This window comes from Phalacrocorax aristotelis, chromosome 1 (assembly GCF_949628215.1).
Source record: "Phalacrocorax aristotelis chromosome 1, bGulAri2.1, whole genome shotgun sequence".
Classification (NCBI taxonomy): domain Eukaryota; kingdom Metazoa; phylum Chordata; class Aves; order Suliformes; family Phalacrocoracidae; genus Phalacrocorax; species Phalacrocorax aristotelis.
Window position 1 is genome coordinate 8,510,108 of NC_134276.1, and position 27,763 is coordinate 8,537,870.

Below are 27,763 nucleotides of genomic sequence, written 5' to 3' on the forward strand. Positions count from 1 at the left end.
GTTTCCCTACTCCGGTGCCTGCTCCCACTGCCCCGCTTCGCTGCCCCGCGCTGCGATTGGCTCCCCTGATCTATCCCGCCTTTCCGCCGAGCCCTGGATTGTGATTGCGCCGCCCCGCCCTGCCGCGATCCCGCCCCCCCCCGCCCGCTATTGGGCCAGCCGTTGGGGTGGCAACGCCGCTGCCCCACCGCCCCCGGGTGGGCCTGGGGCCCGGCGACCTCGGCCTGGGCCCGGGCGGCCCGCGGGGCGCGGCGCGGCGCGGCGCCCGCCGCCGACCCCTGCCGGAGAAACCACTCGCTCTAGCCAAGCGAGTCGTGCCGGTGCGGGCCGCGGCGCGCCTCTGGGCCCCCCAGCGAAACGCGGCCTCGGCGGCCGCCGGGGCACTTGGGGAGCCGCGGGGAGCCGGGCGGGCCGCGGGAGAGCCCGGGCGGCCGCCAGCCGGTCCCGGGCGCGGGGTGCTTTGTTTTCGCGCCTTAGCAAATGACCCCGGCCCCGCGCTCCTCCGACGGCTGCCTGCCCTGCGCCTTCTCGCTGCTCGCCGCTCGCACCGGGGGCTTTCGGCCCGGGCAGAGCCGGGAGCGGCGTTTCTCCTGTTCCCTGCTCTGGTGGGAGAGAGCTAATACAGCCAAAAGTAACAAAACCCGCTCTTGGTCATGAGATTTGCCCAAAGGTACCTCTTGGAAGTTAAGCGTGCTTGCAAAGCGTTTTATGTTATAGATATTCCTTCCCCCTGCTGCGTATTAGTTACTAACTGTGGAGACCTGTCGGCATTTTCAAATGGTAGGTAATGGGTGAACGTTTCATTAAAATACGCTTTGAAAAATACGTGGTGTGAGATAATTTTTAAAATGCAAATAATTTTTATAAATATACTAAATATATTTTTTATATTCTCTATATATTTTGCAAATATAGCAGAAGGATAGCAAAAATGGAGACCTGGAAAGTTTCTGGTAGAAATTGCCATTTGCCATTTTATCTGGGTGAAGGAAAATACATTTTCGTTTCTATGTTCCTGTTTCTATCCCCTTTCTGAAAAATGACCTTCAAAACAGGGAAGGGGACAGGAAACGTAACAGCATCTTTCATTGACACGACGCTCTTGTTTGTTCCTGTAAGCCTCGAAATGCCGTACTTTGTACGCAGCACTTCGCCTTTACAGCATGTCACCACAAGATAAGAAAATGAAACTAAAGTTTCTGTCTCTGGCCGACCGAAGCTGGGGCTGCAAGACTTTTTCTCGGTGTAAATATTAGCCAGCTATTTGAAGACGCACTGTCCATGAAGAATATTAATTATTCGCCAGGAATCAACCCACTGTGTAAACCCAGTTTGTTTGGTAAAACAGTACATATTGTTCTGCTCCTAGGGGAGAAACATGGGGGTTGGGAAACCCAGCTCCTCCCAAAACTACTGTATTTGTGAGTTAGAATGCTCGTTTGTACTAATTACAGGAGCAAAACCAATAATACAAGCAAAACTGCCTTGATGAGGATGTCATGGGGTACAAGGCCGCCCTCAAAACCAAGTTTGCTGTTTACTCATCAGCAAAGGACCGAGGCTGGTGTGAGGCAAAGCAGTTTGCTGCCCTCCAGAACACACCCAGCTCCCTGAGACCAAGCACACACTACGTGCCTGAGCAGATCCAGTATTTTAGTGTATTACGAGTTTGTCTTTACTGGTCTTCGTATGAAGCAAGAAGTACCCCAGCGAGGTCTGCAGGCTGTTAGCGAGAAGTTGCCTGTGGGACCCCCATGCTGATGAGTTGTGGGAATGCTCCACACTCCAAGCAGTTCTTGAAACAGCTCATTAAGAGTGGCACAGAAATGCCTGTTGAATCTGTCCTTGGGCTCTCTAATGAAAAGGTCTTCATTCCAGCAGGAATTATGTGGTACCAGCAATATGTGCAGAGTATGGATTTATCTATGCTTGCAATAGCACGCTTCACGCATGTGTTCTTGAAACCGCCTCCTATCAAAAGCATAGCTTTGCTGAAATCATTAGTTAGAAATGTTTCTGGTACAACTGTGCCCCACCTCTTCTTAATCCCAGCTGACATAGCTGTCAGTTAAAGTTGGTTGGGTTTTTTTACAGATGCAGCTAGGCGTTCTGCTGGTATAAAACCCACTGAAAAGCCTCTAGACTAGACCTACATGTAGCACACTTGGCTTGAGAATCACCAGCAACTGGTAATTAGAGAAGTTTTGTGGGATAGTTGTGAAATCATAGTGCTACATGGTAAGAAGTCTCTCATGAATTTGTTACATTCCAAAACATCTGTAGTTGTACTTGAAAATGCTTGTATTTGTGTTTATGCTTGAGCTGAATTTGCTTGGGAAGTTTAATAAGATTTTTTTAAAACTGTTTTATAGCTAGACAAGGATAGAAAAAAAGGATCTCTGGGCACCCAAAAATGTTCTTGCTGCTTTTCATTCTTGAAAAGGAAAAAAAAATTAATGGAAAAGGCTTCCTTCTTGACATGTTTGGAAAAGAAAAACGCAGGCGCTAAAGAAACAAGCACAGTGTAGATTTTTAAATATTGGTTTAATGAGATGTAAATTACCTCTCTGTACATGAGCTGAAGGCCTTTGTTCTACAGCCCAGATTCACTTAAGGAAGCAGACAGTGTTTCTCTGTGGTTCCTCCCAAAGGGCGAAAAGCTTTATGCTCTCGTCAAGCCTCCAGAGCAGCTCTGCTGTCATCAGCCTCGCACTCTTCAGTAGCTGATTTGTAGAACAGCCTTGACTAGAAAGTTTGCCAATGTAGCTACAGTAGAAGAGCTGGTAAACCCTCCTAGAGACGGGATCCAATTTAAATTGCTTTAATAACTGTGTATTGCTTATACCAGAACTGCAAATATCCTTTGCAGTTGAAACTACATCTGCAGACTTTTGCCAGCAGAGCTGTATTGATTGGCGAATGTTGTTATAGTCCTGGTACTGCTAAATCAGCAAAACTTTTTTAAATATAAACCAGGCCTCCATCACCTGCCAGTCAGATTACTCCTTGTCTAGGTTACACAGGTCTCATACCTTTCCTCAGTTCTGTTCGCATTTAGAGTTGTATGTGACCTCTGACCAAGTAACCGTAAGCTTTTATAACTGGATTATCTCCCGTTTATAGCTAAGCATCTAGGTTACTCCGAATGTGGAGAGCCTAGTTTTGTTCGTAAGATCGAAATGTAGGAGACACCAGAATTACAGACTTGGGAAGGCATAAAAAATTGCAGCTTGCTCTTCCAGTGTCTGGTGGTGAGGCAAGGCTGAACTGGAGATGCGTGATGAAGGAACCATCTACTAACATTTCTTTACTTAGGAAATTCTGAATGTTGTAACTTTTCTAATACGGTTTGGGTTTCACAGCCTCAGAAATTCTTAAGACAAACCGAATATATTTAGCAAAAAAGAATTTGCTAGGTTGATAATTAGGAAAAATTCAAATACTGACATACCAAAAAATACATTTAGTATGTCTAGACAAATGTACTAACCTATATTGCCCTTCAAAGCTTTGCAAGATAGTCCTGGCAGCTTGTAATTTCCATAATGTTTTCATTGCGATGAGTTCATCTTTACAAGAAGGCAGACAGACTGCAAACAGTAACGAGCCAGGATCAAAGACTAACGATACATCGGGAAGAAACTGTTGAATCCACATCTTCCTGCCTTTGTCAATCTACACCGAGTACCATGGCATAAAAACCAGATCTCTGAAATATTTTGGACAATATTATCAAACCTGGTACTTGGTGTGTATATCTAACACCCAACGATGTGACAGTAGCCTTTTGGGAGCCACATCTTTATTTACACTGACTCTAACTAGCTGGGCTACTGGTAAAAGCCTGACTGCAGCAGCTTGTGTTCCTGGTACTGAAGACTTGCCAAGTTCCCACAAAGGCTTGCGTAACCTCTCAAAAGCCTGTGTTGTCACAGCTAGATTGTTACCAGTACCTGAGTTGACATGCCACCACCTCTGAAATGACATCTTGGCAGGTCTTGGGAGGTTGAAGGACTAAAAACCCAGATATATTTTACTCTGGCACTTCTGTGTCATCTTCAGCTGCCCAGGCAGATATGTATTACTGTTCTGTGCTACCTGTGACTGGGTGACATTTTGCTGGGCAAGGTTCTGGGTTGCTACAGAAACTGTCTCTGCAGATCCATTCAATCAAGCAAGGCTCTAGTGACAAGACTTGTGCTTTCAGCAGGAACATAAATAATTCACATTTTTGCTGAGCTGCTCTCTGTGCCTTCCCTACAAGCAGACTGGCGGTTCAAAGAAAAGCAGCTGTGATTAGCTGGAACTCATACGTTGAGAGTTAAAGCCATGTTTACTGACGTATATTACATTTTCAACACGTTTTGCTTTGGAGCCTAATTTTTTTTTGGAGAGGGGCAACACCAGCAAGCCTGTCAACCATTTTTCAGAAAGATAACGGGTGAGACTCTTCTTTTAACTAAACCGGCTCCTATCACTTCGCATCACACTCCACCAGTTGTCCCTTGCTGCAGTACAGCCGCCAAGGAGGCAGCTGGTTTTGTGACTGATAAAGCATGCAGTCACATAAGACCGTGGAGTTAACCTGGAAAAGATCCCCCGGTGTTTCAGATTTGCCTGGCTGTCCCATCCGTGGGTAGCAGCAGCTGTTGGCACAGATATCACTGCGTAACTACAGTGGTGAAGGACTCACAACATTTAGGCTCTGTTTATGCGTGGTGCTGGAACTGCTCACTAAAACTTGACATTAAGCTGTATGACTATTAAAATGCCTCTTCTATACACAAATTCAAGAGGATTCCCTCTGTAGGGGTCGTAAACCCTTCTCACTCTGACTTTTCCTGTCTATGCAAACTATCAGTCCAGTATTTCATCCATCCGTCTCTCAACCGTGCTTCTGCTGTTCAGCTCTGGGAGTTCAACTCTTCCTTCTGCAACACCACCACCCACTTTTACAACTATTTTCAATGAATATGGGATGGATGTCAGTGAGTGTGGGATAAATGTCAGTGAGTATGGGAGAGGTACGATCGTCCACAGCAGTGTTTGGGCGAGCCAAGTTCTCGTCCACCTTTAGCAAGTCAATCACCCAAGAACCTTGTGAGTAAACTCTATGTAGTGAAATAGTATTTAGGTCGTATTTGTGATTAGCGTGACTGCAGCTGTCCTGGCCTCTGCTCAAGCCATGGCCTGACCTTTTTGTTATGTTACAGTGTGGTCTGATAAGAAGCACATCTTATGGTATGTGATCCATAAAAAAAAGTCCTTTTGCACTCACATGCCATTTGTCCTTGGTGGTCAGCTACATCTGCTGGAGGTTGTGGGTGCCAGGTCATTGTGCTGGGAGCTGCCACCCCCCCCCCAAGTTACAGACCCTCCTGCCCCTCTGTCCCCATCACAGCTGCATTTGGCTGCAGGATATTCTGTATTTTCATGCTTCTGTGTGTTGCATCAGCTTACTAAATGTTTTGAAGTTGGTGTGGGAGAATGTATCTGCTTTTCCTAGATCTCTTTTTAGAAACGTTTCCAGCCTGCCAACTCTGTGGAGTATACTATAGAGAGACTGAAAAGCTCTAGACTTCTGGCTGGGGTCTCTCCTCTGAACAGCAAAGGCACATGGATCCATATCAGGGTAAAGAGCTATTCCAGCCGTATCCATGCAGCTGCCATTTCTGCCACAGAAATCAGTGGCATGGCGTGATGGGTGATGGAAGGCGTGTTGTGATCCATTTTACTTCCCAGATCCTTTTGGGAAAACCAACTGCTCACCAGGTCCTCCTTATCCTGTGCCTGTGTCCCTGATCATTCATGCCTTAGTGTACAACTTTGCTCTGGTCCCCACAGAGTTTCAGTCTTTTAAACATCATTCCAGTTGTAAAGTTTGTTTTGAACTTGAATCCCATCCTCTATTATATTGCAGCCTTTACAGATTTGCACTAACAGCAAATTTCATACATGTATTTTCTATGCTATCATTCATATTGTTAGTGAAGACATTGAACGTATTAGGATACACCCCAGTAGCCACCACTCTGTGCTGACAACATATGAAACCTGACTTCTACTGACCCTATAGGAGTTCCAGCTAGTTTGTTTACAAGAATGCAAAACAAGACAAAAATTTCACTGAAGTCCTGATCTCTGCAGCTTCATCTCTACTGTTTCACTGAAATCTGGTACCTACTGCTTTTTGCTTATTTATGAGTGTTGTTAGCTTATCATAGAAAGAAATTTGATTGCAATTTCTGCCTGATGTAATTTCTACCTGATGAACCCATGGTAGCTGCTACTCCTCTCCTTGTTATTTTCCAAATGCCTACAAATGACTTTTTATCTGCTCCAAGTTGAAGGAACTGAAGACAGCTGGTCTTTAATTTGTTAGTTCCAAAGACCAAACCCATCAGATCCTGCATCTCATTGATGGTATTAAAGTCGCACACCTTACATTAACCCACTAGAAATGCTGGAAGTGATTTACATAATGAACTCCGAGCCTGCACAACTGCATGCCTACAGTGAGCGAGGATCTGACTAGCAGAGAGCATCTGATCTTCACACTAATGCTCTAAAAATCAACTGGGGAAAAAAGGCAACGTGAACACCAAGCTCTGAAAAGGAAGAGCTGTTCTGCAGCGTGGTTATGGAAGCAGGGCTGAGAGGGACACCTGCAGGGGCATCGCTCTGTTCTGCCTGTGAGTCACTGATAAATATTTTTGGAGTACAGTTACACAACCAGTTTTGCACCAACCATATATAAGTTTCAGCTGCTTTGCTTATGGGACTGTTATGTGAGACAAAAGCCTTACTCCAGTGGGCATCTTTAGTGCTTTTTATCCCTCTCCAAGTGGCTTCTTACCCATACAAGGATTGCTATTGGTTTGAGAAGATTTTTTTCAGATAAATTTATGTTGCCAATTGCTAATGTCTTTGTTACCTACTGTGGGAAAAAAAATTGAAAAGTTGGCAAAGATTTGAAAGGGATTTTTAAAATATATATTTGTGTTGTTGTTTATTTTTGTTTTTAATTAAAAGCAAAGCTTCAGATTTTCTTTAACAAAAGCACACTGTCCACCAGAAAATGCATGGTTTGATGGTGAGATGCAAAGTAGTTTTCCCTGAAGTCAGTAGATAAGATGGGTGGTGGTCTTTCTTTCTGGCTTTTCAGTTAGATTAGAAGGAAGCTCCACAAACTGAATTTGACGTGGCTCCTCTGGGCACTTTTCTGGGAAGAAATGTTATGATTCTTGGCTAAAAATCTCTTCTCACTTGCATGGAAGTTTCAGTTTTGGGCGTTCGGATTACACCGCTAGACCAATGATAGCTTCTTATTGTTTCCGGCATTTCTCAAGAAGAGCAAATCTGGGCTCAGGAGGGTGTTTTGCTGAACACAGCTGTGTGCCAGCAACATTAACACTCATGGAACCTCGAGTAGGGGCCAAAACAGGCACGCTCTCTTTCCCACTCCTATGCTGGATGGCTTGCACTGTATGCACCTCCCTACCAACACATCTCTTCCCTCTCTAATTTTCAGTCTGGACAAGAAAACCTATGCACGGGTCAGAAAACAATTATTTTTACAGTGCCCTGAGCTTTTGTGGTCATTAAATAAAATTGTTGCTAGCTCAACTGCAGAAATGCTTCCAAGAAAGCCATCTCTCCTTATCCCACCCTGGACAGCCCTCCTGTATAAGAGACTATAAAAAAATATAAAGACCCACAGTGGGCAGGACTCTGTGGCCAGTTACACTGGAGTAACCATTTAGAGGGTGGGAGGACTGCAGCATTATCAGCACACGATCTCTTGTTCTCCGGAATCTTCTCTTATTCTTCAAACAGGATTTTCCTGTTACTGTGTGTGGGCTGGAAGGTTTAGCTACAGTCTAACTCTTCCTACTGCTATGATTGTAATTGTCTCCCAGGAATCTTTACAGATATTGAGTAAGGAGGCATAAACCTGCTCGGTGGAGTAGTATCAGTGCCCTGCAAACCCAATCTTTCTAGGGGACAGCTGCCATCATCACAAAACAGCCAAGCGAGCAACCCTTTACATTAAGGAACAGTTTTTGACTTAAGCCTATTTTGTATCTTGTAAGAAGATTAAAAGAATTAAAGAAACCAAGTGACCTGTTTAGTCCATTTAATATTAAGCATATGACACATACCTTCATCTTATACAGGACAAGCATATGCAGAAGAACATGATTATACATGTTTTACGCTGCTCTTGAGGACTTGAAGCTGGAATGCCCTGCCTGCATCCACCTCCAGAGGATCACCAAAGCTACGGAGTTGTATACATATGCCGCCATCCACAGTTCTTGGAAAAAACATCCTATTTTGGTTGTAGCAGGGTCATTCTTTCAATATATGAAGAAGAGAGCTATCCTGGCTGTGCTGCAAAAACCACTTCTGAGGAGGTGGAAAATGCCTGGGGGGTGGGTGGGATGGGACATGTGAAGCCATGGCCCCCTGCAGACCCTGCCTGAGGGCACCTGCACAAGGGCCAGGTGAACCAGCACTTCCTTCATCAATGGTCTGAGTAGATCCCGCTCATCACATCAGTGCTACAGTGGCACACTGCTGTAGGGAACACGGAGGGAACAGGGAGTATGGCCTTGAAAGAGGGGCCTTGCAGCAGATCTGTGCCTGACAGCTGGCTCTCCAAGGCTGCAAGACAAAATGATAAAAGCACAACGACTTCTTCACATGCTGGTGCTGCCTAAAGCCTCGCCTTTCCAGCTGAGGCCCAGTAATGCCTAACTGAAGTGTAAACTCTTTAAGGACTCCGTAGACACTACAGTAAAACAATTCACTGGCTGACCTAAGTGGGATTGTTTAAAGAAGCACTCACAATGTTCTTCTTCAAGACCATCATAAAAGTCCTGGGCTGATTCCCAAGTTCTTTTATGATCCATTTGCCTGAGTTTCTAGCAGGGAAAAAACAACTACAGTTTATCTGCACACTGTAGGAACATGCAACTGCCTAATATCCCTGTCTGCAGCGCTGTGTTCACCCAAAAAGTATTTACAGTAAATATTGTAAATCATAAACAATCCATAATGAATTAGCAAACTTTACATTGGGAGCAGCTGGTATATTGGGATATACCATGAGAATCACTGCTTGGAGATGTGCCAAGTGAGACAAGGACTGGGACAGGTTCCTAACCTGGTCGTGATCAGTTCTTGGTTTAAGGTAGGTTTATATGAGGCAGGACCGTGTTTGGGTGGCTTGGCATAATTTTAAATATATTTAGACAAAGGGTGAAAGTGTATTTCTGTGTCTAATTAACTGCTTCAGTGCTGTGGAAAGGAGCCCGAATCAGCCCCATAATAAAACCGACCCTCGATTACTTGTTTTTATATATATATACACACACACTCACATATGCGCTATATTTTATATGATTTAGGCTGCAATTTCAGTTAAGTCAATAAATTAGCCGATTCAGATTATCCAGTCACTGAGTTAAAATGGCAGGTCACCAGTATATATACATACTGATGAGCTGGTGAACTGCAGCAGAACTCAGCACTGAGCAGGCACATTAGTAGGTTGCTTAAATAGAATCTTTTTAGATTCTCTCTATCTGCTTTTTCTGCCTGGTAATAGAAGTTCTGCCTTCTCCTTTTACCCTTTTCCCCACTCGCTGCTTCTGTCACAGGAATAAGGAAGTACGCAGGTACCTATTTGTTTCGCCCATACTATGTGAAACACTGCAGGAATTCTGCACTAGCACATAAATAAGTAGAGGGGCAGCAAATATGCTTTGTTCAAGCTCTGCATCTGCTATAAAGGGCCTCACAAGCACTGAAAAGGGGAAAAAATCAGACTGATACAGCCCAAGAAGTTAGCTCTGCTGAGGTGCTTTATGAGCCCTTCTCCTTCGCCTTGCCCTTATGTTGCTCTTCACCTCTGTACTCAGCTTGTGTAAATGTGAACGATCAGGAGAGCAACTTGATGCTTCCAGGCCAAAGTTTAGCAACGGATTTAAATTCACATCACGATGTTTTGCAATTTACTCTTGCCTTGTAAGTGTGCAAATTGATACACTAAGCATAGGGCAACGGAATGCCGTTTTCAGCAATTAACTAAGGAACTCACATTATAATCCTGCAAGACAGCTAAATGCAGGTAGGTGTAATTAATTTTGAAGGTAATAAACATATATAATGATATTAGCACTCTGGTGGAGTCATCAGATCTTTGAGGTGGACCTATCTCCACTTTTCCCTTGAAACAAATGTCCCCGACCACAAAGCTCTCAACTCTAGAAGTCAGATTTTATCAGAACATAAAGGAATACTTTTTTTAAAAAATAGAGAACACTTCAGGTGAGGCAGAACAGAAACAGAAATTTTCTAAATTAACTCCTTGTAGGGCGGGTTCTCTCTCGTGTAGGGTTCTCTCTTTCAAAGGCTTCTCTTTGTCCCATCCTACTCTTAAGATGGTTCACCCAACTCATCGTGCTTAACTGCACCAAAGCAAAGCATCTCGCCCCTTCCTGCAGCTGTGGCTGCAACATCCAAGCCAAGACAGAGGCAGCCTTCCTCCCTGGTGCCAAACAACACCACGTGTGTTTTATTATATATATCATGTTCCAGGGAACACGATACATAGTAAAAACGAGCAGATCAGGTACTACCCCTGCAGGCTGCAAAAGGAGGCCCAGTGTCTGTGGCCGGTTTGCCCTGCAGCAGTCGGTTAGATGCTCTTCGTAATTGCCTACTTTGTCCTGCTTCAAACCGGCTGTGTATGCACATAGGTGTTCATTATGGGTGAATATATTTGGCAATTGTGCATCTTGTGTTGACTTATGCGGGTGAATGAAGGCACACTACCAAATCCACCGCACATGAGCATATTTATCATTTATAAACAGCTCCACTCTCAGTATTGCCAGGTAGACAACTATCACTGCCTTTGTTATCAGGGATGTTACACCCTGTGTAGTGTCAGGGATGCAGGTAGTCGCTCTGGAGACAGATGATTTCACACCAGAGCTTCTGTATGCCTTCAGAGTTTGTGACCGGGGTCGTGGTCTGATGAAGTAAACGCGCCTTGCGCCCCCCGTGTGGGTGGCATAAAAGCGGTGAGCACACAAACTTGAATCTCACAAAGCACATTACTACCTAATTCACTTACAGTTTCACCAAACTGATTAAAACAAAGCAATACTCTATATTTTGTATGGTTTAGGTTGCAATTTTGGTTAAGTCAATAAATTACCAAATTCAAATTATCCAAGTTAACACAGCAGATAACCAGATTACATAATGAAAGAAGTAATTTTCTTTTTTTAGCCTTATCTTAGATTAGGGGTTTTTTTTAGCCAGAAAAACCTGGCTACTATTTAGCTAATATTTTATTGACATAGTTAACATGTCACTGGAGGACCCTGTCATTACTGGGCATAGGTGGCTGTTGAATACTAAGTGTATATTCTGGTCTTAGGCCAGTTAAATGATCCAAGCAGACAAGAACTGAGACAAGAGCTCAGCTCAACAAGGTACAGTTATATAAATGCCCATGCCACATCTTTAAATCTCCCTCTTAATACGTGTTAGCAGTTTTAGGTTGTTCTTTGCCATCACTATGCCATAACACAGAATCTTTTTGAAGATTTAACATGTAGATAGGTGATGGTTGAATTATCCCCAGCACCAGTTTTCAAATAGCACTGGCTTTTTCACTGAGAAGAACAGAGCGGTGACAGTGCTTTCTATTTTTAGCAACTAAAAAAGATACAGTTCACCCTCCTTCTCTCTGACTGTGGCTTAATGACACGATAAATCCAACGTCAGGGTCCTTACTATCCGACCAGACATGCTCTACCCCACTATCCAAGGTGCAGATCCAGCTTTCACTCATGCTGTCAGTTAAAATTTCTTTAAAAGTTTTGTTAATTTGGTACTGACACAATGCGATTACAGTCTCTCTGTGCCATCGTCACTTTATGTCAGATCAGATATCAGCGACCAGCTGTTATGAAACTCATATGAACTCCACACCATAGATATTTAATAATTCAATGGAAATTAGGTTGCATGCCCACACGTAACTGGAACCAAACCCATATGCCTGCGATCCACTAGTGCACAGGTACGGTAATAAAAATGATGGAAGCAGCCTTACACATGCACTGCACACACACTAAAAATAAGACACGCTTTCACTGAGAAAACGTTAAAAATAAAAAGTTCAGGCAGCTGTTTAATTTCTTAGGATCTGCCTCCTTAAAGTCACTCTGGGATTTTATCAAATTGCATGTTCTTCCATAAGGGTGAAAGGCAGAGCGTGTAAGGGTCTTGGCTGAGAAAACTTAGCCGTGGCTTGCCGAGATTGCAAATGCAAGACCTACATCAGTATCAAATTTGTTTAATAAAAATAATTAAAATTTCTTCAGCACAGTATCTCCTTACAACCCTTCTTTTCTTGTCAATCACTGTCATGTTCTCAACATTTTTAAAGCACTCCAGATTTTTACCGTGAAGGAGCAGGAGAAGTAACAAGAGCTCACAGATCGTCTTGTTAGCTTTTGACCTAAAAACCACAAGGCTGTTTGGCATTTTGTAAGAGGATATGCCCCTCATAGCTAAACAATCAAAGTTTTCTTGTTCTGGTTATCAAGGGGCTTTTAAAAAGCCTCCCATGTTCTTCTCTTTGTGTGTGAGTGAATATTCAGGCTTGGGAAGGCATGGTGTGCTATTAATTTTGGTTGTAGTGTCTCAGGGAAGAGTGAGGAGAAGGAGAGAAGTGGCAATATCACTGCAAAGTCAGTCCTTGGACTCCTGGCTACTTGTGTTCAGTTAGATTTCTGAAAGATAACATCTCTCTGTGCACCGCTTGGCATCTTCACTGCATTTAAGACTGATCTTTGTGTATTTAGAAAAATGGTGTTTTTCATACACTCAGGTTTTGCACTGTTGATTTGTCCTGGAAGACTTGCATGTCGGCCCCAAGCCACCCATGGCCAATCAGCGGAAGGGCAGCGAATGATATTTTTGTGTGCTGTTGTACCAGTATGTACTTCCTTCCTTTGCCATAGAAGCTGCAGCGTGCGTTGATTCGGTAGAAAAACAAACCCTGTAATAACTGCAAAGACTTCTATCCATTGCAGTCCCAGCTGGTTTTAATGCTTGTCTTAGTTCAACTCATCAGAATGACTGGAGTTTTAAACAGCAAATGCACAGCTGTACTTGCTATAGTAAATCTCTTTCCCTTGCCTTCTCACAAGACGAAACATCTTCTTAGCAGTGCTGCAAGGCAGAGACAAGACCTCTGCAGCAAAGCATAGATCTTGTTTTGCTGATAAGAAGCTCCTTTTTGACACTGAAGTAGCCCCTCCTCTGAGCATGCGTCCTCTTCGGACATGTCACAGCTTCCCTGTTGCTGAAGTCCATCCTGTCAATTCTTTCCTTGTTGATTTTGGCAGAAAGTTCATCCAAATCAAGTAGGTGGTGACAAATTCCTGCTCCAAGAAAGTAAGATCCCACTGGGAAAGCTGAACACAGCCATTAAAATATTCCACAAGAAAAACCATTGTGTCGCATCCGTGTTTTCCTTGGCAAAGATTTTGCAAAATTCTGTGTCTTGACAAAGCAACTGTAAATTGTCACTATCCAAAGGCACGGCATTTCAAATCTGGTAAATTTTTGGCTCTTTTATCCCACTGATGTCATTTGGCTTGTTCCATCTTCTTTCCTCTTTCTCTGTGGGATAATATCTAAAAAAGACCTGGTTCTAGGAAGTCATGATGGGTATACAACTGGCATATGCATTATGCATGAGTTCACACAGTATCAGCTGGGTCCAGTGATAGCCAAGACCAGTAAGTGACTTAGGACACTGTCCAAGAGATGAACAGGAACGTCTCACTGGCAGAAAGGAATTAAGAACAACATAGCTCTGCGGTCTCCAGCTATTTGTCAGCACACCCATCAGATTGCACAGCCGCTGAAAATGTAGCTCTTTAGCCAAGTCATTGTGTTTTCAGAGTCAAGGTTAAACTAAACTAAGCCACCGTGAATAAGAAAGACCATCCAACCTACTCTACCTAAGCTCCTGCTATGTTTTGTTGAGAAAGGATAAAATACCCGACTGTGCAAACCTGATGAAAGACTTTATCTTCTGTTTTCAGACACCTACTCCATTTCAGCCCTTGAAGAGTCAGGTGTCATACTGCTGAGATTTCAGTGGCATTAGGAGCTCACTCCAAAAGGCAGTGAAATACAATCCAGTGAAGCATTGCAATATCTACTTCCCAGCTGAATACAGAACTTCTCGGGTCTCTGGACTTACTACACTATGGGAGGTGCCTTGGCATGCAGTGATTGCAAGTAATTAATCCCCAAAATCAAGAATTCATTAATTTAACTCAAACTACACACAGCTTATTTTTAGCCACTTATTATAATTCAAATCAGCAGTGATGCCCTAGGAAAGGGCAGTAATTCATCCAAAACCGATAAAACTGAGACGAGTTGAAGTAAAAACTGTTGCCCAGTATCATCAAACCAAATCCCAGGGGAGAGACAGCAAACAAGAAGGAGCCTGTACAGGGAGGGCTAAAGGGTTAGAGATGACTCAATATTTCACTGCATCATTGCAAACAGGAAGAGGCTATTTCATAAATCATGGGTCATTGCCATAACCTGAAGCCCATATGTGTACTAACAGGTCATTACAGCAGGGAATCACACACACGATTTTCCATGTTATTAACCTCAAGCAGAGCTCAAGTGCTGAGCACATTTAAAGCCTGCAGAAAGTCCTACACAGCCTGGTGTAGACTGGAAACTCTTCCAAAGAGCCACAGCGTGTGCTGGTATCACGCATACACCCGTGTCTGCAATAATTTTGTCTTGGCCTCCTGACCCTGTTCCTCTAATCTTCTAGTCGTTCTTGTGGCATTTCTCTGTGTCCAAATACATCAAACACCCCTTTCGTACCACAGACAGTTTTGGAAACTGGTTCAAAAGGCTTGATTCCTGCAGAAGAGGAGGATGCAAATCCTACTCCGGTGTTTGGAATTGCCAGTGTTTTGTGGAAGGGAAGGCCAGAAGTCATCTGCTGATGGTAGCTGTTACGGAAGATGGATGTCACTGCAACCTTGTGCTTGAGTTGGTCACTAGTTTGCTCTGTTTCTGCAAACAGAATGTTACCTGCTCTAGTAGATACTAAGGCCTCATCCGTGCTATACTTCTAGAATAGTTCAAAGCAAAGACTGCTGGTACGCTTTTTTTTTTTTTTTTTTTTTTTTTTTTGAAAATTAAAGAACTTTAGGCATTCTGTTTTGAAAACTTAGGTTGTAAGTGGTAAAATAACTGAAATCAAGGCCAGGAATTTTTGACTTTTTGTTCAAACCTTTTGAAACTACTTAAATATGTGCAGGCGAATTCTCAACAGAACATCTAATACAGAATATAAATCACTATATATTAAAATGTGATAAATTTTCCATCATCACCTTTTATTACGTACAGCCTCCTAACAGATCTCCAGTCAACAACAGCCTGAACTACTTATACTCATGCAATTGCTCCCATGTGGAATTGTACTGATTTCAGAAAAGTTAATGACTATCTACTAATTACATAAGTAACCGTCACACTTTATGCGTTGGATGTGAAATCAGATCTATAAAATCTAAGTGTCCACAGACCTTTAAAGATGAGGCGGAGTATTACCCAATATCAGTAACACCAGCCTGTAGACGTAGCGGGTGAGACGTATCTAAGCTAGATGTGTAGGTTAGTCTAGCCTCTGCTCCCTCTGTAGTCAACAGAAAGGAACAGACACCTCAAGAGACAAATTAGTCTCCCTGTAACACAAGCACGAGAACTGAGCCCATTCCTGGGTAATCGTTACTCACATAATTAACTGTCTAGTCACTAACTGTTGCACATAGTGGGACTCCACATGAGAATAATTATCCATGCACAGATAACGTTTGGGATCAGGCTCCTGCTAGACTGTGTTCTGCAAACTTAGATTCCTAAATTAGGATAGATGTGTTGGATGGATCAGCCTTGGGATGTTTGCAGTCCTCTCCACAGAGCGTAGGGAAAGACTCAGCACACACTGGGCAGCTGTTAGAGGTCTGAAGTTCAGCCAGATGAATTCCATTCGCTATTGGTGTCTTAAGTTTCAATCCCTAATAAATGCTAGAACACTGACATCTTATTCACAGAGTTACTCCTTTCAAATACTTTGGTCCTCGACTGAAGTAGTTCCCACTCAATAGCAACAGTATTTCAAACCTGTCTTCCTAAATTTAATTGTAATGGTTGGTTATTCTCATCTGGAAGACTAATGTCAAAGCAAAATAAAACAGTGAAGAAAAGCTCAAATGAAAATCTTTGTTAAATACTTTATTTCTTATAATTACTAACTAAAGATAACTGGAGGATTAGGAAATAAAGGAAGCCCGAAGGCCATCACGCTCAACATGCAGCCTGTGAAGTGTGTAAACATTAAAGCAATGTACAGTGGTCTTAGAGCCACCCTCTGCTGGTAGACACCCACAAGTGCAGAGGACTAGCAGCTAGGGCAGCCTCTCTTAATTTCAAAGCTAGCAGACATTAACACCTCTGACCTGCATTTTGCAGCACCACGTAGTATTCGGATCCGCTGCAGGCTTCAGCTGGAGGTGCGACCTGGGCAGCGGGGAGCTTGGGAGAGAGAGGGACCGTCGGCCTCGCTCAGCCCACTAGCATTCCGGGGTGCCGGGGGTCCGCGACGGGGGAACTCTGCCCTCCCCTCACCCCGCTTGCAGCTGCATCCTGTCCAGCTGCATCCCCAGGTCTGCGGTGGGGGCGAAGGTACGGAGAGGATTTATGACTGCTGACACAATCCGTATTCTCTTTGCTGCTCTGTAGGCGAAAGAGATGGGCTACCACACCACAAACCCTGCCTGAACCTTGACTTTATAAGCACGTGCATACATTAATTTTATTTAAAATAAAATGCAAGTCTAATGTTCGTGTTTTGAAAATCAGGGCTCCTTTCATGATTTTTACTGTTTTCTAAAGAAATAACACAAAGCCACTTTGTGTCTGGGACTTCGAAATGTGAACATGGTCAGTGATGCCACAAAACTGGATATGTAAATGGGTATGAGTAGTTAAAACTGATATTATAAGAAGGTTCAAGAAGTTACATTTTATCTACAGATAGCTTCTGAGATAATGCTTATTAAAGTGGGAATGGTAGTCAGCTACATTTATTGGTGCATTAAAATGGGGGGGAACCCTCCAAAAGTAGTTAAGTGTTTGAATCTCCTCTTTTAAAATGTTGTCAACTAGTTTTCCAAGGGTTTTTAAACATAATACTGTAGGTATAACATTGTAAGAAGGGCTGGGTTTGCTCAACCTGCTGGAAAGTTTTTCTCTGTTTTACTTTAGTGGTGACCGGCTGGTTCCCAGCAGTACAGGGGTTCCACACCTTCGCTGGGTATCTGCAAAATGGCACTTCTGTTTTTGAAGTACTTCAGGCAATTGGCTGTAGAGATCCATTTATCCTCAGGTGTCATCATTTTAGGAAATGCAAGGTGCTACTTTAAATTTAGAACATGCAAAGGTTAAAAAATATGAAACTCAGCACATGGAGAGCACTTTTCATCTACCTTTTAAGTGTTATTTTCCACCCCCTTCCACCCCTGAGATTCAGTGGGAACCAGAAGGAAGGTTATCCCCCAGAGATGAGAGATGCCAAAGAGAGTAACAGCAGCCAGATACTCACACAGATGTCCTCCAGTGCACAACATGGTCCTGAGGTGTAAATGATTTACCTGCTGAATGTTCCAGGAGAGGATCCGGGTCCTCTCAAGACTAAGCTCAATAACTTTTGTGATTCATGACCCAATTTTAACATTTGTTATTTAAATATTCCTGACTTATCCAATGTGGATACATGCAGCTGTAATATAACACGACAGAAACGCCTACTAAGGGATGTCATTTGTGTGCTTTTACATAAAAATGGTCATATTTGTATGAAGTGGAGAAATATGATTGATTGCAAACTACACTGAATATGTAGGGATTCTCTGGGGTTTATTTAACTGAAACATCTATTAAAAAAATGGAAATGGGTCAGACATGTTCTTCCCATCAACAGCTGCTCTGGGGGACCCTTGGAAAAAGTGCAGAGCCACCTTCACATTGTGAACTCGTTATGGCCTTCTCACTTGGCACAGGGTTTCAAAACCCTAATGCAAGATTACCACAGTAGGGCCGTGAAAGAATATTTGGTCACAGTTCCTCCAAAGAGGAGACCAGGTCACATAAGGTGCTTTGTCAAATTTAGCAGAGGTCACACACAAGACTCTACAAAGGTATAATGTGCACAAGGTCCAAGAAAATGTCATGCCTGTTACAAACTATGTAAGGACCAGCAGCTTTTTTCCACAGTCAGCTATGAAAAGAAGTTCACCTGGTGGCACGCCAAGACACGTCCAGGTCTCTTGTATCTAAGAACGCTTGTGCTAAAGGGACGTATTTATTAGAGCAGCCATTTTCAAACGATAATGGGAACGAGCTTCAGGAAAGGGGACACAAAAGCCATGGGGACAGGAAGTGACAAAGGTAGAAGGCAGCACCTCCCGAGACTGGTGTCCGCTCACCTCCTCCACCACAGGGTGCTGCTGTCCCACTGCCGGGTCGTGGATGAGGGGGGGGCAGCATCTCACCAGACCCCTGCACTAGCTCTGGAGCTGCTCAGGACATCCCAATAAACAAGAAGGAAAGGAAGGCTCTTTCCTCAAAGCTTTTATTTTTTTTCTTCTTCTTTGTAATGATGGGACACAATAGCTGCAGTTCTGCAGCCACCAGAATCGCCAGCTCCACACAGCTGAACAAATGGGAAATTATCCTAAGGCTTCTCGCAAACGTCTGGGCATAACCTACTGACTGAACCCTCGGTGCAATGTACTACGTATGGGTGGCAGGGAGATATTACAGAAAAGGAGCAAACCCAAAGTTCGGAAAACCTGTGTGTCGGCACAAAGCCTCCCTTAACACCTATGTATTAGCCAGAATCAAAATGGTGACCAAAACCAAATGCTATGTGTGGGTGGGGGGCACCAGCAAAATAACACCTTGCATGCCCTGCTGGGTCACTGAGCGCTCAGCAGTAGATTCAGCAAAGACTGGCGTAGCCAGCCCAGAGGTGCACATTACCTGGGGGTTGTGCACATAAAGCACTACCACCGCACAGGGAAAACTCAGGTACACGTCTCCTTTGGGAGGACTGAGACTGACAAATTGCACGCAAGAGGCAGATCCACCTGTACCAGAGAGCACGGCTGACTGACAGGGAGGCGGGCATATTCCAAACCCAGGATCTTGGCTGTCATGATTTGTACCTAAATTTACCTTCAGCTAACAGAGAACTGACGCTAGCGAAGGGTTGGGATGGTTGAGATACCGTCGAACCCACGTGAATGAGGCTGCAATGCACCGAGAATGAACGGCGGCACCGTTATCCATTCTGGAGAGCTGCAACACTTCAGCGTTGACAGAAACTTGCAAGAGACCCCACACGTACCTGCTTCCATGGCCAAGCACGTCACATGCCTCGGTACTCATGACAAGGTTAATCCACAGAAAAATAACCTTCTCACGGACGGGAGTTTAAAAGGCAGACGTGATTAGAAATTGTAACAAAACAAGGTGATTCACACAAACTGTGTTTGTTGGGGACCAGACTTCCCCGCTCCATCTGTTCTAAAGAAGGAACAGCTTCTCTGTCCCAGGAGTCTGTTGGCAACACAGAGCTCCTCTATTTTTCTCCTATTCCCCTGGCTTATTAAATTATATTTTATAATATTGTTAATTTATGTTATTAACATATATTTATTAGTATACATATAAATGTATTTATACATTTATATAAATATATGCATCTATTTTCAGGTATGGATTTATAAAAATATTTACACTATTAAAATTTAAATTATTAATTGGTAAATTAAATATATTTAATTCTTTATAATGAAGAGTAAGCAAACTTAATTTTCGTTGGACCTGTGTGCCTAGTAAAATAAACTCCCTCTCCTCACTCGTTTCCAGGAGGGAGCGTCCGGAGAGCTGTTGCTCCAGTCACAATCTACCCCGGAGACAAAAGGAGCTTCCAGTGGGCAGGAATTTGCTAAATGAACCTGAGAGGAGCTAGCAAAGCGTGACTGCCCCTCATCCCTGGTGAGGCACAGTACTCCCTCGGCTGCGCAACGCCCTCCTGCCAATTCACGCGAGGATTGCATCTGCCTCTACCTCTCATTTGTTTTTCCAGAAAGGTTAACAGCAATAATCTAACTCCTCGGGGACACAATTATTATTTGAGTTGATATTCACCAAAGCAGAGCAAAGGAAAGCCACTGCACGTGTCACTATAAAACAGCTGCCACCACATCATCCTCAGCTGAGGACAACACTCATTACCAGAGTGGAGGCAGTAAGTCATGTTTGGATTGTAAATTTACAGTGGCAAAGCTCACTTCACTCCTATCAGAAGCACTGAAAAATGCTGATGTGGAAAACCATGCTTTGGCTTTTCATCTGTTGTATGTGAAACATTTTAGTGCCCAATTCTCTTTTTGCAGATCTACACTGCCATTGAATGTGAAAGTGATTTGGGGCTAGGTGTGCAGGGCCAATATACTCCTAAGTATAAGAAATCAGTTCTGTTGTAAGATAATGAAGTGGTACCCTCTGTAACAGTCATAAAAAGCGAAATTTAGGAGCAAACTGCTCTGCATCATACTCTAGCTTTCTCCCACTGGGATTTGTCCAGACTGCAGCTAGCAACCACCAGGACTGCTTACAGACATCAGGGTTTCTTGAGCTGCCACTGCCCGGTCAGAAGGCTGCCCGCAGCAAAACACTGGGCTGGGCCGACGCCTAAAGCAGAAAAACATGGTTAATGAAAGCATCCATGTGCATGAGTGTCATGCCGCTGCTGCTGCTCCTCCCCCACAAAATAAACTGCATCCTCAGATGCACGGTTTAATGAGTCAAGAGGCTTCAGCAACAAGCCCAAGGACTTCTGACTTCTGCTATGCACCTGGCCGCTTATTTTTACTGCCATGTTGCAAACGCTCTAAACCAGCTCACTAACCTGACCGTGGTTTTAAAAAGCAGCACAATTACAAACCTCCTTCACTTCCATCCTGAGCCACAGAAAAGCATACACAGGGCAGGAAAGGTGTGCAACACCCTGATTAAGACATCGATAGCTCACTGTGCTGCTCCAGATAGTGGTGTTGGCATGAGAAGGACCGGTGTAGTGTGGCACAGGAGGGCAAGGGGCCAAAAAGAACACTAAATTCCTTAAACCAGCAGTACCACCAAAGTCCCTGTGACTTCATTTTCTGAGCTCAAAGCATTAAGCTGACGTAATACTCCTCCTGGGAATACATGCTCAAATAGGCTCTACTGGATACAAACCAACTCTGATATGAATCTGAGGTAAGACAACAGCTCTGCTTTGAGCAGGGTAGCTTAAACAGTCAGCTTCACACCTTTACGCTGAGAAACCTCTCCTATATTGCAGCATGTCAGACCCATTAAGGCATGAAAAATGTATCCTCGAGAGCTCTAGGTCTTGTGAATGCAGAAGAGCAAGGTTCAGAGGAGACTCCAGGTCACACAACTCGGTAGGTGATCAACCCTAGCATGACCATTTTTAAAATCTCTGCAAGAGCAGCATAACACTGTCTTTTCCTCAAGTTGTGCAACAGGAAACCAGGGGCTGCAAGAGTAGCCACTGAATTCATGCTGAGGAGCGGGCTTGTGTAAACCTGGCTTATGTGGACTGGGGCCAAGAGGTAAAGGTTAGCTGCTTACTAGCAGCCCGCTAAATTACATCCTTAGCACACTGCGTGTAAATAACTTTGCAGAATGGAGCAAGTGAAACCATGTGAGTGGGAGCTTGGCCAGGAACCTGAGATACTTACTGTTGATCCATTTTCCAGGAAGAAGTATTTGCAGGGGAACAGGGAAAAAAAAAAAAAGGAAAGGAAAAAACCCTGGCTGGCAGAAAAGAGCCAACCAGTGATAATGTACAGAAAGTCTAGAAGTTTGGGATCACACCAGAGTCCAAGGCAAAGAAGAGGAGCAAACCCAGGGAATTCTGGCACCGGAGATGCTGTCAAAGGATGCCCTCCGCAGTGCCGTGTGCTTTTTCACAGTGCAGTGTTACTTACCCAAAGTGAAATTATTTGCACGCGGTAAGGAATGCTCCAACCCTAACACTGTTGTTTCGGTACTCACACTCACAAAGCTTGTATTTTAAGCTGAATCATGTAAGAACCAACATATAATTTTGCACCACTGCATCCAACTAGCTGAAGAACCAGCGAGCACTAGCATGCACAATCATGGACTCCACCGTTATCAATTTACTTTCTTAGGACTTTCTTAGAAAATAAATGGTGTATAATTTGACACAAAATTCCAGTTGTTCCATCTTCACCGTGGTTATGGCTTTCACGCCCTCCCCGTGTCCAACGCTACTTCCTACAAACCTCAGAACACAGAAACAAGTTGGAAGATTGCTGAAACTGAAAACTCACAGTGCCTTTGTTACAGCATTCATCATTTCCCAGAATGAATTATTTCTACAGAGGTATTTTCAGTGGGCTTTTCATTCCAGTAGAGTTTGTGTAACACTTAAAAAAAATTCCTTCCTCCTTCTCCCTTTTTTTTAAAAGGACTAAAAGCTAGTACCGTGCTCAGCTCACGGACTACTCGTCTGGCACAGGCACGCACATCAGCTGAACAGTATCGGCTCCCAACTCAGGTTTACCACTACACAACACAGACCATCACATGATGAGCAGCAACTGAGCGAGCACACACCTAGCACCACCTCAGCGCAATGCCCCTACCTGCTTTATGCAATACAGGGCTTTATCAGGTTTTGTGCTGAAGAGGGCAGTGCATGCACAAAGTACATCTGAACCAGCCCTGCCCATGTTTTCTTCTTCCACACACAAGCGTGCAGGTGCACCTGTTGTGTGTACTGAAGCTAGAACACAGCCGAAGATTTACACTCCGCCCTGGGGCCCGTCTGAGCCATGCTTGCGTGCCAGCCTCCAGCAAGCCATGGGTGGGGAAGGCCTCTGATCTTCAGTGCAGTAATCGGCCAGATAGCTCTGCTTCAGTTAGGTGCACGTAGCACAGATACTATGAAATCAGGACTCTTGACCACAACTGAACCCATTTAGGTGCTTCTGGATAGTTGCGTATATGCTCTCAAATGTGGTATGCCTACACCACTATGGTCTTCACTGCTCATCTCCGGCCACCCCACCTTCAGAGGTACAGAGGTCTCCCTATGTAACAAAGAAACAGCTGCAAAACATACCCGACTTCTTGATTCTCCTCTGTTTACCAGGCTTCCCCTGCTGGCAGCACGCCTTCCCAACTGGGGGCTGCCCTCAGCTGGAGTCTCCTGCATGCGAACTACCTGCACTTTTTCCAAGGCCCACTGCAGTGCCCTGACCACGCTGTTAGGTCCCCTGTTCTGATGGCCTTCTCCAATACCTACAATAAAAGTAATTTCCTCTTTCAATATTAGATGAGCACTCATTTAACTCCAAGGGAGTTAAAAGTTGCGGAAGAAACCAAGTTTTTCTCTCTACTAAAACGAGTTTTCAGATACCAGCTCTTATGAGCCCAGGGACTTGCAGTAGCCTGCATGCCCTTCCCTGCTGTGTAACTGCTACTGAACTGCTGCCACGTTCCAGTCGAAGACGACATCTGTGCCACCTGAAGAGGTTCCTGGCTGCTCTTAGAGCACTCTTCTCGTGCTGAAAAATAAAAACAGTTAACACTTTATAATTAGTCACTAGAATTATTTTCAGAGAAGCTTTACAAACTTTTTTGGCTGCGCAGGAATACTGGGTTCTTCCAGAAATTGGTTTAACAGCTGCCTCCCCACAATTTCATTGAGGACACTTAAAAAGGCACAGAAGCCTTCCCTGTTGAAGCAGACAATGCAATGTATTTTTCTGTATCGTTATCACTAAAATACTTGAAGGCAGTAACACATTATAGACGTACTTACCTTCACTCTCTCTCACCTTGGCAGCTCCAGTAACTCTTTGGGAAACAGCTCCATGGGAGACAATTACAAACAAAACACCTTCATAGCAGCTTCTTCAGCCTCCAGCATCTGAGCAGTAACTTTAATGTCAAAATGTTTACACCCTTTCCCCACAGGCTTTGAAGCAAGCAGTTGGTCAGCGACACTTCAACCCTCCTCCTTCTTCCAAGGGGACTGTGGACAACTAAGTTTTATGGCTGGGATAATCAAGAAAGTGGGATTTAAAAAGCAAAACTTATGTGCCAAGACTAGCACAGATTGTATCAATCACCCTTAGAAACCACATTCCACTCCCTGTTTGAGCACACATGAAAATCTTTTCACTAAGAATTATGCAAGGCCTGACAATTTGCAAGAACTGAGACATCCCCAACATACTGCCCCTCCTCCAAGCTGCACTGACATGTCAACACTATGACAGCAGAATATCAAACACCTTAAAAAATACATTATCACATAACATATTTGTACACTTAATCTTGTATATTTGTGTTTCTTATGCAGACTGTAGAGCTGGGTTTGCTCTACTATCCAGTGAGGGCTCAATTTAAAGCATCCAAACACTTGCCGTTTTCCTTAACAGCAAGAACTTGTCAGAATGAAAGCTGTAATATGAAGCCAGGTTTCTAATAGGAACTTAAACTTAGAAGAATCAAATTCTTCTTTGAGCAAAGACATCACACATTTCTACTTGTCTTCCACATCCCTCCTGCAGGCTCTTCCAACCGCCTCTCCAGGTCTTCAGGACACTGGGTCGTCGCTTACCTGAGTCCACAGTGACTATATCACTTTAGTAACAAAGACAACCCATAGTTTCTGCAGTGTAGGAAATCTGCATCATAATCCAAGTATAGACAAACCTATCAGCTTCATAGGCTCAGGACCACAGAAGCTGGAGTAAGTTTTCATTTAACAGCATTAAACCAGAGTATATCCATGTATTTAAGCCTGCCAAAGGCGGGCTTTCAATTCTATCATCACCTTAAGTCTTTTCATATGAAATGCTGAGACAACACTTATTTCTGCAATAGGACCGTAAGCTTCTTGTGGATCTTGCAATTAAGACTGTTCAGTCAGAAAAGACTTGGTCATTAGCTCTTTCAGGTGAGCAGAGTTTGAAATGTATAACACAAGCTTCATCATTAACATCTCTGACAAGCTGTGATCAGTAAGTGTAATCCACACACGGACAAATATCAGACACCCCCAACTGAGGGAAGTGAACTACCCATACACAGAAAACTGTTTTACTTTTCTCTCGCGTCAGGCATTCCTCAGGGTAGTTTCTGAAGGCAACTCCTTTTTTCTACATTTCAATATGCTATAGCAACTCTTAGCTGAGACATCAGTGGCACCTACATCTTCAGATAAAGAAATGCGGTAAAACCAGTGAAATAAAATTGTCTGTAAAGCAGGGTGCATCCTTGTCTCCTCGCCAGGGCAGCAGCACTGAAACAAGGGGGGCAAGGGAGAAAAAGAGGGAACCAATGCAGGTAATACCAGTTGTTTATAAACCAGTTTAAAAAATAAAGCATACTGTCTTTAGGTCAGCAGACATTGTGGGTGAAGATTCCACATCCATGTTTTCTGCCAGTTATGGAAAAGACAAGTAAGCTCCCCCGTTATCCCACTGCAACACTTACCAGCATTATCTGGTATCAGCTGCAGATATAAGCATAGGCTTAAAGTCTACAGTAGTCAACTGTTGTGACTAAAGTCATCACGCCACCATCCTTTTTTCGCCCACAGCACACCTAATATAAAGGTATCTGGGTAGAGAAGAATCAGAAGTAGAAAAGAAATAAAGGGGGCTGTACCTGTAATTCAGAATTCTAGAGATGTATGCAAATATTACTGAAAGTTATAGCAACAACAGAGTATACCCTCCCTCCACTCCTTTTCTTCAGCCATGAATACGGCAAAAGTGGATAAGCTGGGGGTGGGGACAAGTACCTCCTGCCCAGCACACTGAGCACTGTACAGGAAGGTGAGCAACTACTTCAGGTTCTTTTTAACTAGAGGGAGCTGGATTTAAAAAGATGGAAGAATGGCACACATCACTGAAATATCAACAAATCCTGAATGGCTGCAAGGTTCGGATTAGGTAACTGTATCACAAAACATCTCGTGACACCCTTCGTCCATCATTCAAGTGTATCCTGGGGTAAACAGACCACTACACCCCTGCAGCTACTGTGAGGCAATATCCTGAGCAAATGCATTGTATTTACCTCCAGGAGAAGCCGAAGAATGAAATAAAAACGTGTAACCCCATTTTTCCTGGACTTTAGCCAAGACTTCCAGCAAGCCTGCAAAACTCTTCTCAGTGGAATATCTTCTTGAAGTAATAAAGCATTTTATTTCACAGGAATCAGCTGTAACTAGAAAAGGTGTTATTTCACAACCCGTGCAATAATCTGAGCGTCCTCCTTCACAGTTTTGAGCAAAGATCTTCCATGTATTATTTCAGGGAACTCCAGTCCTCTTAAACCTAAAAGAGATTAAATTCATCTCCCATTTGGTGAATGGATCATTTCCCACTCCCTGGCACAGAGACTAACACAAGCACGGATGATGTTCAGTACAGGAAAGTTTACAATCTGGTGCTCAAAATCCAGCCTACCTCCTGCAAACCAGCCAGAGGGCATGCAGAAACTCAAGACGGCACCTAGTCAGCTGGCTAAGCTGTGCCAACACTAGACAGCAAAAACAAGTAAGAAAACGGGGAAGCAAGCTAGCTTGGCTGCTCCCATACCATGCTGAGAGAGGTCTTACACCATCTCATCCATTCTCTCAGCTTTTTCGAGTTTGATTTATGTCTCTGTGGACATAGAGAGGATGGCTACCTTTAGGAGGGAGCAAAGCTCCTCCTGCTGCTCACGCTAAGCCACGTATCTTTGACAGCCAAACACTATTCCTGCAGTTATCACACAAAAGCCACAACCCTTAGAAGAGCCCCAAATGAACAAGCCCAGGCTGTCACCCGGTGTGCGATAGGGGCACGTCCCAGCCTGCTCCCAGCTGAGGGCCGCCCTCACCAAGGCCAGGCCGAGGGTTCAGCTCCGCTCTTTAGCCCGGTGTGGACTGCACCCCAGGCCAAAGACCTGGGCACCCACAGCCCCCGCACGGGGCGCCTCTCCCCGCGGGGGCGCACGGGGCCCAACCCAGGGCCACCGGAGCCTCCCCATCCAGAACCAGCGTCGTCCCAGCCCCGTCCCGCACCGCAGCCGCCCGCCCCTCTGGCCGCCCCCCGGCTCCCCTCACAGACCCACCTCAGCGGCCGCCGCTCCCGCGCCGCCGAGGCCCGCCCGCCTCCGGGCCCCGCTGCCGGGGCCGCGGGGACTCCCCCTACGGCCAGCAAAGGGGGCGAGCGCCAGGCACGGGCTCTCGCCATGGAGAGGCGCTGCTCCGCCAAGGGCCGGCGGGCACCAACGGGCAGCCGGCCGCAACACCATACCCTTCGAGGCCCTCCAGCCTCCCCGTTCTCTCTCACCCTTCTCACACAAGCTCTTCCCACCCCTCGAACCAACACCTCGCTCCCACCCTCTCTCTTTTCCGACATCTTAACCCGGTTCCCCGGTCGCTCCTCCCGAGCTAAAGCAACCCCACGCCATCAACATGGCGGCCGCCACCTCCTGCTCTCTCACCCCCCCG

General features: G+C 44.5%; 2 long non-coding RNA genes across 2 annotated transcripts; one reads left to right on the forward strand and one right to left on the reverse strand.

The window, feature by feature from the left end:
• Nucleotides 1-29: 29 nt before the first annotated feature.
• Nucleotides 30-11,008, forward strand: LOC142051565 (uncharacterized). Its single transcript, XR_012658549.1, has 3 exons — nucleotides 30-780; nucleotides 916-6,692; nucleotides 8,178-11,008. It is a non-coding gene; the product is annotated as an uncharacterized LOC142051565 (long non-coding RNA).
• On the reverse strand, nucleotides 8,123-27,367 carry LOC142051554 (uncharacterized). Its single transcript, XR_012658539.1, has 2 exons — nucleotides 16,599-27,367; nucleotides 8,123-8,667 (listed from the first exon to the last, which is right to left on the reverse strand). It is a non-coding gene; the product is annotated as an uncharacterized LOC142051554 (long non-coding RNA).
• Between the last annotated feature and the right edge of the window lie 396 nt (nucleotides 27,368-27,763).